The 22,216-nt window shown below is 41.1% G+C and overlaps 1 long non-coding RNA gene across 2 annotated transcripts in view; it reads right to left on the bottom strand.

The window, feature by feature from the left end:
- LOC127483287 (uncharacterized) overlaps nt 1-22,216 on the bottom strand; it is a 148,910-nt gene that overhangs the window by 32,772 nt on the left and 93,922 nt on the right. For both annotated transcript variants that reach the window (XR_007909428.2, XR_011378333.1), the window contains exon 2: nt 12,711-12,848. This is a non-coding gene — a long non-coding RNA (uncharacterized lncRNA). The remainder of the gene's footprint in view (nt 1-12,710; nt 12,849-22,216) is intronic.

Genomic DNA, 22,216 nt, shown 5'->3' with positions numbered 1-22,216 from the left:
TACAGGTAGATATCAAGTATCAGGACTTCTAACTGCTACCTTTACAGTTGGACCTAGATTAAAACCATGGCCAGAAGCCCCCTTTCCTGGCCCTGGAAATCTCACTACTTAGTCATGACAAAGAAAAATGGAAAAAGAAATCTAGACATAACTGACATCTCCAGGATTCCTTTACCATGGCTCCTATCCTTGACCAATTAGGCTTTGCCAGAATCATTCCTAACATACCTTCTCTTTCCCATCACCTCTCCTCCAGAATCAGATTTGTTCCCAAGCCATTACGCCTAACTTAGCCAGGAACCACCCATCCCTTGGGTTCTTAAGTTTATCAACACTGACTTCCAGAGAAATTTGAACTGGTACTGAATGCTGTCAAAAGCATTGTGTCTGAGTGTGTGTGTGTGTGTGTGTGTGTATTTAACACTAAGTCTCTGGCTTTGCCAGAGCCAGAAATATGGATAGACAATGTTGGAGGAAGAGAGCCAGAAGACTCTTTATCCTGCCTATTGCTTAAAGAAAAAAAAAAAATCAGATGAAAAGTAAATACAAAGAGGTTAAGAAGAATAAGCCAAATGTACGAGTGATCCCAACTGAAAATGATCCATGGGGAAGTGATAGTTTTTGTCTCTCGAGGAAGGCCATAGATGAAACCCACATAAAGAACAAGTATAAATTTAAGTTTAACCACCTAATAGATGCCTTTCCTTAGCAGTGGAAGAGAACGGGGAACAGGAGCAAAGAAAGAAGTTAGTGGGATAGAAGGACCTGATATTTATTTCCCTGGAGGTTTGCGCATTTCTACAGGAGCCCTAGCTGCGTCCAGAAAAGGCAGGCCTGCACAGAAGATCTGAAGACCCTATGCTGTATCTGGAAGCCTCAGCAACAAGTTGCTAACATACCTTCTCTTTCCCATCACCCCTCTTCCAGAATCAGATTTGTTCCCGAGACATTATGCCTAACTTAGCCAGGAACCACCCATCCCTCAGATTCTGAAGTTTATCAACACTGTGACTTCCAGAGAAATTTGCACTGGTACTGAGTGCTGTCAAAAGCATTGTGTCTGAGTGTGTGTGTGTGTTTTAACACTAAATCTCTTATTTTCTAGCTAGATAATTCTATATGATATAGAGGAAGCATATATGTCAGTAGTTTCATAACTGGGACAGTTTTTCTCCCACTTCCCCGTACATTTTACAATATCTGGAGCCATTATTGACTGCCTTGCATGTGGGAGGTGGTCTTAAGAAGTGTGTACAGGGGCCTGTGCTGTGGCACAGTGGCTTAACACCCTGGCCTGAAGTGCCAGCATCCCATATGGGCGCCAGTTCTAGTCCCGGCTGCTCCACTTCCAATCCAGCTCTCTGCTATGGCCTGGAAAAGCAGTGGAGGATGGCCCAAGTCCTTGGGCCCCTGCATCCACGTGGGAGACCAGGAAGAGGCTCCTGGCTCCTGACTTCTGATCAGTGCAGCTCCGGCTGTTGCAGCCATCTGGGGAGTGAACCATCAGATGGAAGACCTCTCTCTCTCTTCTCCTCCTCTGTGTAACACTGACTTTCAAGTAAATAAATAAATCTTTAAAAAAAAAAAAAAAGAAGTGTGTACAAATCAAGGATGCTGATAAACATCTTGCTACACCCAAGTGTCCATTCCAGAATGTCAGCGGTCCAAGGCTGAGCAACCCTGACCTAAACTATAAAGATTAATGCATCAGTGTTGTTAAAATAAGAACAAACTTTAGGATTTTTGAAAGTGGAACCCCTTATGATAGTATAAATGAATGTCTTTATTTTGAAGTACAAATGACTTAAGCTTAAATGGATCACTGAAGACTCAGAGAATGGAGGAGTCTAATGCATTTTCATAAGTCAGCATTCAGAGTTCTATCACTGGAACCTCTACTTTTTTAGAAAATGAGACTACTCTCCGTACTTTCTAATGAGAATGACCTTATAACTTGAGTCATTATTACATCCTATTTATGTGCTAAGTATTAGCTCATCTGTGTTCCTTCTTGTTTCCTACAATCCTCAAGGGATCTCATTTTAATAACTTGGCCTTACACAAATTTTTACTTCATACTGTTTTTCTAAGTGGGTAAATATTTAGGTAAGAGATCTGCGTTGTGAGCCTCATCCAGTAAGTCCAAGCTGATTGACACAGTGGTGGTCCAAGGCCCTACTTGTAGCTTTTCCTGTGGCTACACCTGCCAGTTACACTTGTAGGCCTGCCTTATTTTGTGGTACCCAACTGTAGAAACAGAGATACCACATAAAATACAGCAAAAACCAACAGTTTACAACAGATCTCAAATTTTAACTGACAGTATATCATGTGCTCATTACTCTCATCCTCAAGATGCAAATGTTAGTGCTTCTTGTGTGATTCTATGGCTATTGAATGACACCATGCAAAGGAAATGACCAGTGCAGCATCGCTTTCATGAGTATCAGCTTTGAATCAAAACTCACCTAGTTCAGAACCTGGCTCAGCTAAGTCCTAGCTGTGTGAGCAGTCAGTTTTTCCATTTCCCCAAGCTCTTTGACATCTTTGACAAGATGGAGATAACAATATTAACATTTGAGGAGTCTTATGGTACAGCTAGTTAAGCTGCCCACTTGGGGCACCAGCATCTCATATCAGAGTGCTGGCTGAGGCCCTCCTGCTCTGCTGCTGATCCAGTTTCCAACTTACGTACACCTTGGAAGACAGCAGATGGTGGCTCAAACACTTGGCCCCTGCCACCCATGTGGGAGAGACGAATGGAGTTTCAGGCTTCTGGCTTCAGCCTGGCCGAATATGGGCTGTTCCAGGCGTCTAGGGGAGTGAGCCAGCTGATAGATATCTGTCTTGTCTGCCTTTCAAGTAAACAAACAATTAAGAATACTAACATCAGCTTTGAGAATTAAATATAGAGAAATAATTTATCAACCAGAGAGGACATTTTAAGTAGTTAGATGGATTATTTTTAATAAGGTGGTTTGCAAAAAGTAATTCTCTTTGAAATGGGAATGCTGGTTGATCCTTTAGTTATCTGACTGGCTCTTACACACAGCCCTGTAGCCTGTGATACACATATATGCTATTAAAAAATAATATGAATGAATACAAACTATTCGATGGCCACTCTGATCAGTCATAAGCATCAGAAATGTAGAGTCCAGTGGAAAACTCCAGAAATGGGAAGATCCTATAGCAGTGTTTTCCCAAGTTATGTTTCAAGAAATTTATAGAGGATATTGCACTAAAATGAGATTCAGTGACCAAGAGAATTTGTAAAATGCCATGTATTTTATTCCATTTGAATAGTGTATCAAAGAATTATAAAACTCATCATGTGATGAAGAAACATATACTCAGGAAGCGTGTGCTTATACTTGATAAATATGTATGGTGGCCAGATTTTTCATTTGTTGAGAAAAGACTGTGTGGAGCCACTTGTTAAGATGCAGTCTGAAGCCTGTCTCAGTGGAAACTGTCATGATGAAGCACTGATGCTTGCCGTGGGTAATGAAGAGGAGTCAGAGTGGTAGCACACATGCTACATTTTTGGAACTCATGTTTTACACGGGGAAGCATAACGTAAAATATCGAATTCTGAGTTTTGCAAATAATAACATTCTGGTTCATTCAGAAAAGGAGTTTAACTGGCCTATCACTTGTCTTCAAATAAATTAGTATACATATCTTTGGATAAAATACTCATTTCTGTTTATTCTGATTATTCTTACCAGGTCTTCAAATCAATACCCACTTTTGTTCCAACTCAGAACTGATCTAACATCACTGAGCAATGCTGCATTCTTTTTTTTTAATTATTTTTTATTTTTTATTTATTTGACAGGTAGAGATATAGTGAGAGAGAGAGAGACAGAGAGAAAGGTCTTCCTTCCAATGGTTCACCCCCCAAATGGTTGCTGCAGCCGGCGTTGTGCCATTCCAAAGCCAGGAGCCAGGTGCTTCTTCCTGGTCTCCCATGTGGGTGCAGGGCCCAAGCACCTAGGCCATCCTCCACTGCACTTCTAGGCCACAGCAGAGAGCTGGACTGGAAGAGGAGCAACCGGGACTAGAACCGGTGCCCATATGGGATGCTGGCACTGCAGGTGGAGGATTAACCAAGTGAGCCATGGCACCAGCCCGCAATGCTGCATTCTGAAGTGTATAATACACTAAATCAATTTCTGAACCAATGGAAGCCAGTGGGATGGTTTTGCTCTCTATAGCAGTATGTGACCCTCAGAGACAGAGAGATATTTGCCTTCAGGAAATTAACCAACAATGTGATAGATTTTCTCTTTCACTTCCCAGAGTGAGGATAGACATATCATCTGAAATGAAGGTATTATTAATTTTGCCCTGAGCACTTCCTCTTTTCTTTGTTCAAGCAAAAGGCAGACAGGGGACTCACAGAAGTGTAGAGTGATGCTCTGGCACTCAAGTGAAACTATCTGCCGTCATGCTCCGGAGCCTTGAGCTCCCAGATGCAGGACTGGCATTTCTCATCATGGAACGGAGTTGCCCTGTAACTCAGACAGAGCCAGTGATGCCCAGACTCTTCCCAAGTCTTCCACATCAGCTGACTTGGGGGAATCCCAGCCAATGACCTTCCGTAAACAGTGATACTGAAAAGCTCAAAATTTCACTTAGGAGCTCCGTCTGTTCTCCCAAGTTGGACTTCCATACCTGTGGTTCTTTGAGTGGCATACACAAATACCTCCCCAAATGGATTTTGGTCATAGATAATCTTTCCTAGTTTAACATAAAGAGAAATGACCAAAACAATGGCAAACACAGCCCATCTATGACTAGTAAAACTCTCTGCTTCACATTTTTGTGAAAGGTATCAGATAAGCGTTATGCTTTCCTGAAGAATAAGCTATTTCTTCAGCCAGAAAAGCCAGTGTTCATGAAGGATCTGCTCATGTGCCAGCCTCTAAAATGGGAATGGAAGAAAGTCCAGTCGTCTTTAGAATACAGCAGGAAATTTATTTGAACAAAAGTTGTTTGAGACTATTTGAAAAAGTGTAAATAGTACTACACATCCTAGAAAAAAATATATATTTACATAATAGTTTGTGTTTTTTACTCCAGGACCACTATTGCTACTTCCATCATTTATATTTATTATAAACATTTTTATTAATACCAACTGTGTATGTATGTGTAATACATTTCCCCAGTCAACAGGAAGATCATTGCTGTGCTCATCAGCTGCTATGGATGTGATCAGACAACAAATGATCGCATCATTCACCATCCCGCCTTAATATTTATTTGGGGATCTCCTGCCAGAGGCAGAAGCATGCAGCACTGATACGCAGTCAACTAATATGCACAGTGAGGCTATGGACTGCAAATGCCTATGTTCAGATCTCAAATCCAATACTTACTATCCATGTGACATTACAAATCTACTTACCCTCTTTCTGCTTCAGTTTCTAAGCTGCAAATATAAGAATACTTTCCTCAGGGCCAGCGCCGCGGCTCAATAGGCTAATTCTCCTCCTTGCGGCGCCAGCACACCAGGTTCTAGTCCCGGTCGGGGAGCCGGATTCTGTCCCAGTTGCCCCTCTTCCAGGCCAGCTCTCTGCTGTGGCCAGGGAGTGCAGAGGAGGATGGCCCAGGTACTTGGGCCCTGCACCCGCATGGTAGACCAAGAGAAGCACCTGGCTCCCAGTTTTGCATCGGCGCGGTGCGCCCGCCACAGTGCGCCGGCCGCAGCGGCCATTGGAGGGTGAACCAACGGTAAGGGAAGACCTTTCTCTCTGTCTCTCTCCCTGTCCACTCTGTCAAAAATAAAAAAAAAAAAAGAATACTTTCCTCAGATTATTTTGTGATTGAGTTGAATCAATATGGTACTCAATGACTATTATTTATTATAATTATTTGAATTTCTATTAAGCTTTTCAAAATGCTAGGAACACAGGAATAAAATGTTCGGCCACAACAGAAATAGTTCCTTGCCCTAATGGGGATATAAAAAATAAGCACAGTAACCAATATAAAAGTGCAGTCCTGTTAATTATTATGAAAAAGAATATGTTGTACTAAGACAGCTATGGACAGCTATGGAAGTGAGGGTTGACCCAGTTGGCAAAATCAGGATCAAGATTTCCTAAGGAAATGAGAACTGAAAAAGATTAGGATGAATGAGTGGTAATTCAGAGGAAGGACCATAATAATGCTTCAGAAAGAGAGAATAGCAAGTGCCAAGGCCCTGTAGTAGCAGAAAACAGAGAGCATCCAAGAACCCAAAGATCCAGTGTAACTAGAAAAAAGGGGAAGTGTACAATAAGCAAGACTAGGCAGAGCAATAAGAAATATTTTTTTTTGGAAATCACAAATAAGTTTTAAGCAAAAAGGATATCATATTTATATGTTTGCAAACAAGCATTCCAGCTGAATTTGGAAAAATAAAGTTGATTTGGTAAAGCAAAACAGAATCAATTGCCCAAGTACAAGGCCTCACATTTGCTCTTAATTTTGAAGTTATAGGTATTCATTTTCTATGCTACATAACAGATCACAAAGTTAGCAGCTTAGAGTTAGCACCTGTATTATCTCAGAGTGTCCATGTGTCCCATGTGTCCCAGCAGGGCTTAGCTGGTCCTCTTCTCAGCGTTTCACAAGGCTGCAAGATCTGCTTCCAAGTTCCTTCAGGTTACTGGAAGAATTCACTGTCCTGTGGCTGCAAGCCTGGGGCTCTCACATCCTTGCTGCTTATAGGTCACCCTCCAGGCCCAGGGCTCTCAGAATCACCTGCCATGTGGAGGTCTCTTTAACATGGCTATCCACTTGATCAAGCCCACAGGGGGGCCCAGACCTCTCTAAGGTAATATGCCTTTTATTCTCTTAAAATCAATTGATTTGGGACTTAATTAAAAGTGCAAAATCCTTTTACTTTTGCCTTAACATCTCACCCAGAAAGTCACAGGTGCCACCCACATAGGGAAGACGTTCACACCGGGCATCCATAAAAGCAGCAGGACCATGGGTGGGTGCCACCTCGGAATCGTGCTTACTGTCTTACCAACTCAATTTTATATTGCACACCTGACTCCACATTTCAGTACCCTTAGGACCCTGCCTCAGAGCTTACCTTCATGTGTTGAGATGGACATCACTGACAGCTTTCCCGAGATCTCCAAAATGCCTTCTCCACACTGTCCATCAAATCTCACAGTAATGTTCCAAGACACGTGAGCACCCTGGAATCTTTTGCTGTTTTTCTGTAAATTGGAATCTCTAGGATTTTCTGCTTCTATGTCCACCTGCATCAGCTTTTACATCTGTGTTTAGCTAGGTGGTTTTCTCCAGTACCACAATTCCCTCAGAGTAGATGCACATGGGCATTGAAAAGAGAAACGGGAGCCAAAAATAATGACAGAAACAAAAAGCTCTCCGACTTTCTTGACCTTAGCAAGTTTCATCACATTTGCCAATTTGGGATTCTTCTCAGAATTGTGCAGACTTATCATGGAATCTAAACTACAAGGAGTGATACCTGCAAAACTACTAAAAGTTTCAGAAAATCAAAATTTAATCTTCTAACTTGTATATCAGTGATCATTTCCCTGGTAATCAAAATGGTACTTCAAATTATATTTAATACTGACAGCATATTTTTAAGAACAGTTCAATGACAAAATTCTAGGAGTGAAACAGATCTACATTTAAAGCCCCAATCCCTCTTTTTGCCTCCTTCATTCTCTCTTCCTGTTCTCATGGGTAAGGCTGGCAATGTTTCATGGGGTGGGAGAAGACATTGAACAAGTCAGCCAAGGTATCTGCCCTCTCACAACTTACATGCTGGCTCATACTTGGGAAAATAGATAAGCAACAGAAAGTAACAGAAAGCGATGGATCTGATTCAAAAATATAAAATGGGGGGGTGGCCTCGTGGCATGCTGGGTGAAGCCACCCACTGTGGCATCAGCATTCCACATGGGCACTGGATAAATTCTTGTCCACTTCCCACCCAGCTCTATGCTAATGCACCTGAGAAAGCATCTGGAGGATGGCCCAAATGCTTGAGCCCCTGCACCCAGGTGGGAGACCCCGAAGAGGCTCCAGGCTCCCGGCTTTGGATCGGCCCAGCTCCGGCCACTGAAGCCATTTGAGGAGTGAACCAGCAGGTGGAAGAAATTTCTCTTTCTCTGTCTCTCTCTCTTGAACTCTGCCTTTCAAATACATAAATAAATCACTTTGTAAGTTTTTATTTATGCATTTGTATATGTAATATACATATATTTGTATATGTAATCAGAGTTACAGACAGAAGGAGAGACAAAGGTCTTCATCTGCTGGTTCACTTCCCAAATGGCTGCAACAGCCAGAGCTGGACTGGTCTAAAGCTGGAAGCCTGGAGCATCTTCTGGGTCTCTCACATGGGTGCAGAGGCCCAAGCACTTGGGCCATCTTCTACCTCTTTTGCAGGCCATAGCAGAGAGATGGATCAGAAGAGGAGCAGCCGGGACACAAACAAAAACCCATATGGGATGCCGGTGTTACAGGCAGAAACTTAGCCCACTACACGACAGTGCTGGCCCCAGTAATTTTTTTTAAAAATAAAATAAAAAGGGAAAACAGAGGGATGTGATAATAAAGGAAATAACTTGGAAACTACTTCAGTTTGGGTGGTCCGGGAAAGTCTCTTTAAGAAGAGACATTTGAGATACCGACAGAATAACAGAAATGACCCAGGCATGCAGAGCAGAGTGATTACAGCAGGGAAATTCGGGGCTATACCCAGTGCAAAGACCCCAGGGTGAGAATTCGGAGGCAGGGAGGGGGCGGGGAGAAAGTGGACGGTATTTCTGCAAATGGAAAGATTAGTTTGATAGTCTGAATTGTGACCTCAAGCAAAAATTATTTTGCAGTCCCAACCTCTAGTACCACAGAATGTGACTCTATTTGGAGTTAAAGACTTCTAAAAACTAGGTAGATCAAAACACTGGCATTTGGTTTGGCTCTTTCTCTGTAGTTCTTATAGGAAAAGGGAATTTGGACACAGGCACATGCAGAATGGAGATGGGTGATGATACTGCTAGGTGGTGGTCATTTACAAGCAAGAGATAAGGCTTGGAGCAGATCTGTCCCAGAGGACCTCAGAAGATACTGACCGTGCTGGTGCTGATACCCAGTTCCCAGAACTGTGAAGAAATAAATTTCTGTCACTTAAGCCACTCAGTCTGCATGATGCTGTTACTGTTATGGCCACCCCAGTAAATGAATACAGTCTGAGGGACTGGAATGCTATGCATAAGGGTGAGAATTTAAATGATGTGAGTTTGGAGTGGTGAGCAGAAGCCATGCTGGGGATTTTATTCTAGGAACAGTGAGAAGCCAATGATGGTTTTAAGCAGAAAACCTCACTCTAACTACAGAATGGGAGCAGGATGCACTTGCACCTGAGGGTAGAGGCAAGGTGCCTAGTCAAGGGGGTGGGTGACCTTGAAGAGACATAGGTGGCTTGCACTAGCGTGGTAACAGAGATGACAGAGAGGAGGAATATTTCAAACATAGTTCATAGATCAAGCCAACTGGACTCACTGATGAGTTTCATGTAAGACTGAGAGAAAAGAAGAATAGACAATATCTGCATTTCCTGATTTGGTTGGTTTGGTGGATTATATCAATAAGATGGAGAAGATAGCAAGATCAGTTGTGGTGGGTTGTGTGATATTATTCAAGTCTGTTAATCCAGTTATACATTTTCTCATGAGTAAAATAGAGTTAACAGTGGTGCTGCTTCATTGTGTAGTTGTGAATATGAAAAAAGCAATGCTATGGAAACACTTGAGAAGTGGTTAGTGCTCAATAAACACTGAATAATAATAACAATTATTATTACCATCAACATTAGTTCTTACATTGGAATATGATAAATAAGTAAAGCTGAATTCAATGTGAATAGGGACTGTATAACTTCTGTGGTTAAAATTTCTCCTTGTACTAAGTACAGAAGCTAAAATTTTAATTTTGGATGGATGTTTAGTATTTTTTAATCCTTGAGAGCTTGTGTCAGATACTGATAAAATGTTAGCCATATGTGAAGTTACTTGTGAATATAAAATAGTTTGATGGAGGTTTTGTTATATTTTTACCTTCCTAAATGCAGACAGGAGGCTAACAGGGATCTTTACAACAAACTAAGTCTTCTGGATGTAGTTCCAGCAAACATTTCCATCCCTTGCCATGATGCACCTTGGATTAAGAAAGCTTGGTGGCTACAGCCTGTACCTCTCAGCTTCCCCACAGGTAGGGGCAAGATGTGACACGCATTCCACCAGTGATACTCTCATGAAAGATGTAGAAGATGGAGCAGGGGAGAGAGTGAGTGAGGAGAGAGAGACAGAGAGAACCTCCCCACTGCTGTAGCTGGTTAGATCAGGTCATGTTAGTATCTTTAGCCAATGGGATCCACATGCAAGCGTCCAGCGATCCACACGCCCAGCTCCATACGTGCGAGGTAGTTGTGGTAGCACAACCATTCCCCCAAACTCTGAGTCTTAGCTACAAAAGTTGTTAACTTCAGCTAATTCTTCTAAGTCTTTTTTAACATTTCATATGATCTTAACTCCGTGTATGAAATCCCTTTTTCACTAAAATTCTAGAATTGTTTGTTTTCTGAATGAAAAAGTCTAACTGGTACACTGAGTCATATCAAGGTTCTAAATTTAACACAGACTTTGACTAATTAGAATTTTGTCTAGAAACATTTTTGTTCACTAAAATTTCCAGTCTCCTTACCCTGCTAATCAGTTCTCAGTTCAGGCACTCTCATTATACCAAGTGCTTACTTAATGTTTGTTATAAGCATAAGTATTATTGGGTCATCTTTTGGGTTATCTGATTCATAAAATAATAACATTCCTCCTGGCATAAATCCACCTTTCAAGTCAATCTAATTTTGTATTCATCAAAATACTCAGATGTTCATAATCATTTTGCGATCCTTTGAACTTTATATAATCAAGCATATAATATTTTACAGCTCAAATGGGAAATTTAAATGCCACTATTACCACAGGCATATCTAAAGCTTTATTCATTGGCAGCATAGTTGTGAAATTTAGATACTATTTTAGTTATTTCTCAAAGACATTTAGTTAAATCAAATGACCTTAAACTCATTTTTCAGCAAAATTTAAAAATAACAAATTGCAAATTCAATAAGTATTTCACTTACAAGTATAATCAAGGCACTGCCATTAAATTACGCATTGATTGGTTCTTTTGTTAGCTTTATTCCTGACAGAAAAATTTTGGATTATGTTGAATATGATTATTCCTTCTTTAAATGTTCAGGCCCTAATTAGTAATAACTTTATAAGCTGACTAGGACCATACTTTGAAGCCTAGTGTGCAAAAAAAGACCTTTAAATACCTGACATCAAATGAAACAGTAATCAAATGTGTAGCTGGATTAACTTTCTCCATTTCGAAATAGTGGATATGCAAAAATGAAACAAATGGATGAACTGAATACCAAGGCATGACTGTAGCTTGTTTGGGTCACAGTAGTATTTGCTCTAGTTTCCTTCCCTGGGAAGCTGAGTAGAAAAGCACTCTAGACACAGGCATTTGAAGTAAGTACAGTCTCATCTGTTGGAGTGCAGTGGTACAAACAGGAAACCAGAGAGCCTTCTGATTCACTTATTTAGCTCAGAGTTACAGAGCAAGACTTTCTTAAGGCTACAGGCATAGATTTGATAAAGGAGCAATCGACTGCTGGAATGAAGGTTCACTTGCAGTGGTGCTAGTTACCTGAAAGTCACTACTTATCATGGTCTAATGTCCCGAAAGGCCATGACCTTATCAATGTTACCAGAGAACTACTGCGTGGTATGATGTTTTATATCTTACTCCCCTCTTCTTGTGGTTACAGAAAGCGACAGTATCATATTGAGCAATATATTCACTATTCCTTATTGGAAATGCATTGGACATTTGCCTTTAAAATGTTTATATTTTATATTTTTAATTATTTTATTTATATAAAATCCAGAGAAGGGGAAAAAGACAAACAGAGATCTCCCGTCAGTTGATTCACTCCCCAAAAGTCCACACCAGCTGTGGCTGGGCTAAGCCAAAGCCAGAAACTAGAAAATCAATTCAGATCTCCCACATAGGTAGCAGGGAGCCACCTACTTGAGCCATGATTTGTTGCCTTATAAGGTATGCATTACCAGGAAGATGGACTCAGAAGTGGAGCCACGACTAAAATCCAGGCACTCTGATATAGGATGGGGACATCAAGAGGTGTCTCAACCACTGCACCAAACACCTGCCTCTACATTCTTCTTGGAATTCAGGTAATTTCATATATGTACTATTCAAAGAGAACTCATTCATGTTGATCAAACTAGTCTGTCAAAGAAAGCTTCTTTCTATTATTCTCATTTTTACCCACCCAGTGCATGTGAGGACATAGAAAAGGATTTTTAATATCTGACCAACACTGGCATTATGTTTTGGCTTATTTTTAAATATTTTCATTTCATTAACATCTGCAACCAACACAAGCCAGGTATCACAACCAGGGTGGTAATTTAGGAATGGGCACTCTATGAATTGCTCTAGTCAACAACCAGGGTACATAGAAAACAAGCCTAAAACCTCTGTGACATATATTGTGAACAGGTATTTAACTCACAAGTATATGGAGGCTCAGCTGCTCTGACCGGGTTTCCTCCTGTGAATGCACTCACCTGTATATAATGTTAGTGACTCTGCTCATCTCACTGTTGGTACAGAGCTAGGACAGCCTGGGCTGGGACTTCACATCTCCTCTCTGCACAGCTTGTCTGCCATCCACCAGCAGTGTAGCTCAGGTAGTCTCATGGCCACTGCCCAGAACAAGAGATACTCAATGCACAAGTCCTTTTCCAGACTTTGTCATTGCCATAAATAATGCATATTATTACCTAAAGTCAGTCACATGGCTGACCCATTGTGTGGGAGAGAATAAAAAGTTGTATGGCACAGAATGTAGAAACAGGGAAAGTAAAAAAGTCAGTCCATTAACAACATCAACCACAGACAATTTTTAAAAATGTATCCTATTTCTTCGAAAGAGTGACAGGGATAGAGAGAGGAAATAGAGTGAGATTCCCCCATCCACTTGTTCATTCCCAACATGCCCACAACAGCCAAGGCTAGGCCGGGCCAAAGCCAGAATCTCTGGAGATTCGTCCTAGGTCTCCCATTTGGGTGGCCAAGATTCAACTACTTGAACCATAACTTGCTGCCTCCCAGGGTACATATTAGTGGGAAGCTGGAATCCAGAGCAGAGCCAGTACTGACAACTAGGCACTCATATATTGGATATGTGTGTCCCATCAGTGTCTTCACCATGTGCCAAATGCTTGCCCTTACAAACACTTCTCGATGTTGAGTTTATCCCACAAAAATGTATACAAAACCACAAAGAAAAGCCAAATTATGAAAAGTAGCAAAACAAAAACTAATATCAAATTGGGATAAGTATTTTTATTTCTAATACATGGATTCATTCCGATTTATAAGAAAAGTATCAACATTCCAATGATAAATTCCTAAAGGACAGGAACAAAGAGTTCATTTAAGAAGAAATGCAAGCAGGGAACAAGTATGTGAAACAAATGTCTGTTCTCATTATGCTAAAACAATTAAAAGTAACCTAACTGCACTTAATAAATTAGCATAAAAACAAAAACTTCAATTGCAAATAAAATTGATGAGATCTGGGTCAATTGGAATAGAGTAGGGTAATACATAGAAAATGTGTACTGCAATGGGGTTTTGGCCATTGCTGTTCTGTCTCCATCTATTCATATGCCTCAATCTATTACCTCATTAAGAGCGCTCTCAAAGCAACCCTCAGCAAGGCCTGACAGCCCCACCCCTCTTTTGCATTTTTCTCCATAGCATGTGTCACTAACTGATCACATATTGTCTATTTATTGTCCATCTCTCTCACAGGAATAAAAGTTCCAGGGACTGGCATTGTAGCATAGTGGATAAAGAAACCACCTGTGATGCTGGCATCACATTAGGGTACAGGTTCACATCCTGGTTGTTCCACTTTTGATCCAACTTCCTGCTAACAGACTGGAAAAAGCAGAAGACAGTACAAGTTGTGTACCCCTGCCACCATGTTGGGAGACCCACAAGAAGCTCCTAGCTTCAGTCTGTCCCAGCCTTCACCATTGCAGCCACTTGGGGAGTGAACCACTAATTCTGCCCTTCAAATGAATAAAATAATTTTAAAAAATAATCCCATAGAGAACATAATCTACCTTTTTCATATTTTTTCTTTGACATAAAACACCATCCAATACAAACATGTCAATTAATGAATAAAAAATGGTTGAATAATGACAAAGAGAATGAGAATGAGTATGATCAAAAGCACATATTCTCTTTATCAATGTAATGCTAAAGAAACCCAACAGGCAAAGATACATTCATTTGTGCATGGACTACAACAGAAGTGTGGGATTTATCTAAATGCCCATTTATTCAATAAATGTGCTTTAAATGATAACTATATGGTAGGCATATCTATTTACCCTGCTGCATTGAATTTATTTTAGTGGGATATGCAGTCATTAAAGAAAGAAGTATGTTCTATGATGTTAGGCAATGATAAATGCTATGCAAAGATAAAAATCAGGAAAGGTTAGAGAGTGAGGGAAAGGGTGATTCAGCCCATTGTTCTGAGGTCCATGTAGAAAAGTACCCTAATACAGCATGGGAAATAGAGCACAACATTACATAGTAAGCATGTGTTGTTATTAACTGTGTAGAAATACATAGTTGTGGTAGCATGAATTGAAAAAAAAAAAAGAAAGAAAAAAAGAAAAAAGAAAAGATGATTAGCTTAGGCAGTAAAACTATGCAAAATTTTAATTCTCAAGTTTATTACTGCATCATTTTTCCATTAAAAAGAACAAAATAATATGGAGACATAAAGCCATTTGAAACAAAGAGACCTAAAGTGTAGAACTATTGAAGCACGCTGCTCATGCTGTACTCTGGGAAGAGCTACCTACCTGTATAGAAAATAGCTTGGATGTAGACTGGTACTTTGGACTTTTTTGTACTTCCTTTCTTGTATAACCATGAATAGCTTCTACCTCTCCTCTTATTTCAACCAGTTCTTAGAGCTATCTAGCTTTCCTGGTAGATTTAAAAACATTCTTCTATATATAAAATACAGGAGTCATCTGTCTTTTATGGTTGGGGCCATTTATTATAATGCCTGTATTTTATATATATATATATATATATATATGCATTATATATATATACATACATAAATTTTGACAGGCAGGGTTAAACAGTGAGAGAGACAGACAGAAAGGTCTTCCGTTGGTTCACCCCACAAATGGCTGCTAAGGCCGGCGCACTGTGCCGATCCAAACCCAGGAGCCAGGTGCTTTCTCCTGGTCTCCCATGCAGGTACAAGGCCCAAGGACTTGGGCCATCCTCCACTGCCTTCCCAGGCCACAGCAGAGAGCTGGACTGGAAGAGGAGCAACCAGAACAGAATCCAGTGCCCTGACCGGGACTAGAACCCAGGGTGCCAGTGCTGCAGGCGGAGGATTAGCCAAGTGAGCCGGGTACCAGCCTTATATTTTTGAACTACATTTTCTCTTCCATTCATTCAATGACTTTTTTCAAAACCTATGCAGATTAAAGTCATCTGAGTAAAAGTGCACTGACAATCCAGCTTTCAAACGATAGAGACCATGACTCACAGCTCACCTTCTTTCTGCCAGACCTCTTGCATATATATATATATATATATATATATATCATTTCTTATCTTCACAGCAACCTTGAGTAGTTGGCTTTGTATATGTAGACACAGATTTCAAGATGTGAAATGCTGTTGTTGGTATTTCCTCCAGCTACTGGTGGTCAGAGGGTAACTCAGAAAAGGTAATCTGGCTGATATATGAATCTGAAGGTTTTGTTAAATCATAAGAAGTTGTCCATCTTACTTTGGTGCCATAGACTTTATCTTCCTGTAGAAGACATTTGTCATATTTGGCGGTCTTGTGTCTGATTTCCTCTTCCCTTTTCCTATGTTCCCATCATCCCTTTCAGAAAATTCTCTATCTGCTATAGTTTTTCTTAATGGAGGGAGGGAGGCTGGGGGACAGAGAGAGAGAGAATATGCAATCCGTTGGTGTTAGGCCAGGCCAAATCCAGGAATCAGGAATTCCATTGGAGTACCCCAGATAGGTGGCAGGAACACAGTACTTGTGCCATCAGCCTCTGCTTTCTGGATGCACTGACAGGAAACTGGATAGGAAACAGAGGCGAGACCCAATCCCAGGCACCCCATTATGGGATGCAGATGTCCCAAGTGGTGGCTTAGCCTGCTATACCACAAGACCTGTCCTCTTACTATAGTTTTAACAAGAACATCATCCCAGCTGTCTCACTGCCACTTCGTAAGTAAGGGTGGCAGATTGGCAGATTCTTCTTTAACCCATACTTGGCACTACCATTTTCCTAAACCCAGCCAATCAAATACTCATTCCTAGGAGGCTAATTCAACAGTTATATTGATCAAGTACAAGGGCAGGAAGGAGGTCAGATTATTTCTGTGGCACAATTTTGGCTGCAATTTTTATTTATTTATTTATTTATTTATTTTTATCTTTTATTTAATGAATATAAATTTCCAAAGTACGACTCATGGGTTACAATGGCTTTCCCCCCCATACCGTCCCTCCCACCCACAACCCTCCCCTTTCCCACTCCCTCTCCCCTTCCATTCACATCAAGATTCATTTTCGATTATCTTAATATACAGAAGATCAGCTTAGTATACCTTAAGTAAGGATTTCAACAGTTTGCTCCCACACAGAAACATAAAGTGAAAAATAATAGATGATTTTTTTTTAAATAATGATGAAATCAGATCAGACCTATTGTCATGTTTAATCCCAGTGAGAGTCAAGTTGGGAATTGATAATTTCTTTTTTTTTTTTTTTTACAGAAGATCAGTTTAGTGTACATTAAGTAAAGATTTCAATCGTTTGCACCCCCATAGAAACACAAAGTGAAATATACTGTTTGAGTACTCGTTATAGCATTAAGCCTCAGTGTACAGCACATTAAGGACAGAGATCCTACATGAGGAGTAAGTGCACAGTGACTCCTGTTGTTGACTTTACAAATTGACACTCCTGTCTATGGCTTCAGTAATCTCCCTATGCACCAGTCATGAGTTTCCAAGGCTATGGAAGCCCCTTGAGTTCTCCGACTCTTATCTTGTTTAGACAAGGTCATAGTCAAAGTGGAGGTTCTCTCCTCCCTTCAGAGAAAGGCACCTCCCTCTTTGAAGACCTGTTCTTTCCACTGGGATCTCACTCACAGAGATCTTTTTGCCAGAGTGTCTTGGCTTTCCATGCCTGAAATACTCTCATGGGCTTTTCAGCCAGATCCGAGTGCCTTTAGGGCTGATTCTGAGGCCAGAGTGCTATTTAGGACATCCACCATTCTATGAGTCTGCTGAGTATCTCACTTCCCATGTTGGATCACTCTCCCCTTTATTTATTCTATCGGTTAGTGTTAGCAGATACTAGACTTGTTTATGTGCTCCCTTTGACTCTTAGTCCTTTCATTATGATCAATTGTGAACTGAAATTGATCACTTGGAATAGTGAGATGGCATTGGCACATGCCACCTTAATGGGATTGAATTGGAATCCCCTGGTATGTTTCCAACTCTATTTGGCTGCAATTTTTTTGCCCATCTCCCAGAGTATCCCTGCTTCCTATCTCCTAGAGTTCAATCCTCCAGTCTCTCATCTATTATGTCACTCCCAAAGATACTAACAATATGTTGTGCTTTGCTAAAATAGCCAGGGTTGGTTTTGTGCTTGTAACCAAGACCCTAGAATAAAGAAATCAAAATGTATACACTATGTGTTGAATTGTGGACCACTCAAATGTTATATTATAGTCCCAATCCCCATGATCTTTGAAATTAACTTCATTTTTGGAAATAAGTTCTTTGCAGACGTAACCTGGATAAAATGAGATCATATTGCAATAGGGTTGGCCCTTAATCCATTAGAACTGGATTCCATATTGGAAGAGGACAGACAGGTACGCAGGGAATTGAATGTCATGTGGGGAAAGAACAGCCACAAGCCAAGCATGGCAGCTCAGCCACTGGAAGGTATAGAGAGTCGTGGAGAGATTCTCCCGTCCAGGTTTCACAAGCAGCATGGCCCTAGCAATACCTTAAGACTTCTAGGATCCAGAATTGCAAGACACAGATGTGTGCTTTTTAAGTCATGCTATTTGTGGCACTGTTAAGGCAACCCTGAGAAGTGCGTCATTTAAATGATCTCTAATCACAAGTTCAAACCAGAAGTCACATTGTTTGTTCAACAAACTCATGATATATATGAAAATACTGCCATCCTTTCATAAGGTAAATGTTCACATGATTTTTTTTGCTTGCTGAACCCAAAGTTACGCATGTTATAACAGAAGAACCCAGTTAGTATATATCAGCAGGCAGATGAACAGAAAGCTCAGTACCAAGTAGCAGTACCCTAACATGTTTTCTAATTCTCATTTCCTTAATACTTTACTCTCTTTGTTACCTACTCATGGATAAAATGTCCATTTGCTGAATACTACACAAATGTTTACTAAAAGAAAATGAATCCTTGAGAAGCAAAGGATTAGATCCAATGTTAAAATAAAAGATTGGGGGAGGATCTGGAGTTTCCATGACAACACTCTCCAATTCTGAAGTATTTATAAATTAAGTAGGTTATCTAATTGTGGTATTTGAGTTCTATTCTTCTGCAACATATTATTAATTACTTACACAGGTAAAATAGAAGGGAATTAAAACAAAAGGACATAGGTGCTCACAAAAAAAGGAGAATCCTCAGAAAAGGCTTAAACACCATGAGCAACTATTTCATCAATTGACTAGACAGTGATCAGGGCAATTAAAGTGGGTGATTGGGGTCAGCATCCTGGCACAATGGGCTAAGCTGCCATCTGTGAACACTGCCATCTGTGAACCAGGCATCCCACATAAGCCCCCACTGCTCCACTTCCAGTCCCACTCCCTGCTAACCCTCCTGAGAAAGCATCTGAAGATGACCCAAATACTTGGCCCCTGCTATTCATATGGGAGACCTGGATGGAGTCATGCAGGTACCTGGGTAGACCAGGCTATTCCAGTCTTTTAGGAAGTGAATCTGAGAATGGAAGATCTACCTTTGTCTCCTCTAACTCTGCTTTTCAAATAAATGAATAAATCTTAAATAAAAAAGTAGGCAATGATTATATTTTTAAATTCCCTTGAAGTTCTTAAATTTTATGAACAAAAGCCAAATTTGACTGCAGAAATATTAAGCGAACAAAAATATGTTTCCAGTATTATGATAGCATTTTTATATTCTACTAGGACTTTCATTATATGTTAGCACCTTAGTCATTTTGAAATTCTTTTAATCTCTTCCTGGTACTTGCCATCTCGTTTAGCAACTGGATAGAAACAGCTGAGAGCATTTCTTGCTCTTTAATTAGAGCTGGCCATGACAAATGTTCCAAAAGAATATAGGATGGATCCCACACATTTATCACGACATCTGGGCCATGTTTGTTTCTGCAGGATAGAGGAGAGGGTAGGAAGGATTCTTGTGTTGGTAAACTGGAAGTCTAAGAATTACACTTGCCATCTGGCATTGCTTTGATGAGAACACTGGCCTGTTCTTCCCACTTAATTACCAAAATGAAGAATCATCATGCAGAGACAATAATGTTGGTTATCCAGACTTAAGTAAAACCAGTAAGAATAAATACTTTCTTTTAAATATGGGTGTCTTTATTTACTATGATATTCAACAAGCTTGTAGACTCTATAGAAAAAGATTCATGCTTATATTTAGCCCATCCAAACACAAAGGAGTTACATAAACCCCACATAATTAAAGCAATTTATATAGGGCATAAACTTCATGACATTTACAGTCAACTTGCAAGCAAAGGCGGCAACTAACAGAAATAACTGCTCCTAACAAAAACACTTATGTGGTTTGCACAGTTCCAAAATACCAGTCTTTAAATATGTGCTATTCCACCAAAGTACCAAAAAGGAGAAAAGCAAACTAAATAGAGAAAACATGGCCTCAATTTCAACATTTGGTAACAAAATAAAATGAAGAACTGCTTGCTATCATAAAGGATCAAGTTCCTTTCTCCAGTATGAGAATTTTGTTAACTCTATCAATGAATATAATTTCAAATAAATGGTTGGTTTATTTAGAGCCATTAAATAATTAATGCAATAGTATTACTGCTGGTGCTAAAGCCATTGAATCCCAGAAAAACAAACTCTCTGCCTCAGAATCTCCACTATTAAATAATAGAAATCCTGTGTTTTTAATGTCAGTTGTGCTACTAGGAAGTATGCTAAGTGAATGCCAGAACCTTGAAGTGCTGCCCCTTACAGCAATAACACTAAATCCAGTCTCTTCCTACTAGCACACTGTCAGTAAACCTGAGCTCGTAGACCCAGCCTTGCACGCCAGTACTGAGCAGATGTGCGCCAGCAATTTTTCAGTGGATGTGCTGTCAGGCCCCCAAGCTTGCTTTTGACAAAATTGTTACAACAGTCAACATTGGCCCTTGGCACCAATCTGACACAGTTCTTTGACGAGCAGCTTCCCTCCAGCGGTGAAGAAAACAGATAGGATTCCTGCCTAATAGACTTAGTGCTAGCCTCATTTAGAAATGATATGGGTAAAAACTAGCGATAGCAGCAACTCGTTTTCTGATTCTTCATCCTGAAACAGAATTGCTGTCTTTTGTAATCAGGTAAAAGTTATGCTTTCATTGGCAGTGCTCTCTCCATGCCAATTGTGGACTGTCTTTAACTCACATGTCTTCATCATTAGAAATCACCCTTATCTCTGCAGAAGGGAGGGGCTAAGTCATTTGCAGGAAGCCCTCAGCAAAGGGTCTACACAAGCAAGGATCCAGTTTTGGTCCTGTCATAAAGGATGGAAGGCCTGGCTTACGTGGGCATAAAACTGAATTGTAAACATTGGAGTGGAAAGCTGGTTCAGAACATTCCTCCCAACGTCATTTCTTTCGTCTGTTTTCTGGAAGATACAGAAACGTTGTTTTGTTTAATCCAGAAAGCCATGGTGTCAGCATTAAAAATTGCCTTCCTGAGGGCACTTCACAGTGCTTCCCCCTCTCAGAGTGAAGACACTCTGACCTGCTTAGCCCCGAGAGGAGGAAGTGAGCAGAGTCCTGGTTATTCCGGGGAGCACATTCCTGCCTAGCTGAGCAGATCTCCTGGCTCGCCCTCTTCAGAAGCAGATGAGACACCACTGGACCAGTAGGCTGAGCATCCTCCTCAGACATGCTTGCCCCACGCTGGGCTTGCATCAGTGGCTCCCTCGGGCTGAGCACCTGAGAGATTTGGAGCACTGCTGTTGTCTGGGGTGAGAACGGGGCTTGTGCTAGAGAAACACTCATCTGCTTTCCACTCAGCCCCAACATTCCCTCCCTAGTCCACAGTGTGTGCTCCCAGATTGGCTCAAGGTTAAGACTGCTCTTCCTAACCACTGCCCCTCACCTCTGAGGCGAGGAGAGACTTACACTTGGCTAGCAGTGTGACATACTTGGAGGAAATGGCGCTCACGTGACTAATCCTCCGCCTGCGGCACTGGCACCCTGGGTTCAAGTCCTGGTTGCTCCTCTTCCAGTCCAGCTCTCTGCTGTGGCCCAGGAAGGCAGTGGAGGATGACCCAAGCACTTGGGCCTTGTACTCTCATGGGAGACCAGGAAGAAGCACCTGCTCCTGGATTCGGATCAGTACAGCATGCCAGCCGTGGCAGCCATTTGGGGGGTTGTCGCTCCCCAACTCACAGAGGAATGACACCGGACCCTGCGCTGTTCTCTTTCCCCGGTCCTTCCCAGGTTTGCTGCTGCTCCCCCCCGCCTCCACACTTGGTGGCTTCTGCAAATCCCAACCTAGCTTACATCTCTGCTTTCAGCTTGGCTTTCCGTCTTTGCTCCCCGGGCTAATCTGACGAATCCCAACCTAGCTTACGTCTCCGCTTCGGCCTACCCCCACGGCTTCACCTTCCCCTAGCTTATATTTTTCTCTCCCCAGTACTTTTCTTCCAGCAATTTTTCTCTCTCATTTCTCCTAGCTTCTCCCCGCAGTCCAT

Source organism: Oryctolagus cuniculus, chromosome 8, assembly GCF_964237555.1.
Source record: "Oryctolagus cuniculus chromosome 8, mOryCun1.1, whole genome shotgun sequence".
NCBI classification, from domain to species: Eukaryota; Metazoa; Chordata; class Mammalia; order Lagomorpha; family Leporidae; genus Oryctolagus; species Oryctolagus cuniculus.
Note: the sequence above shows the minus strand (reverse complement) of the source record. Positions and strands in the feature narration are given on the sequence as shown.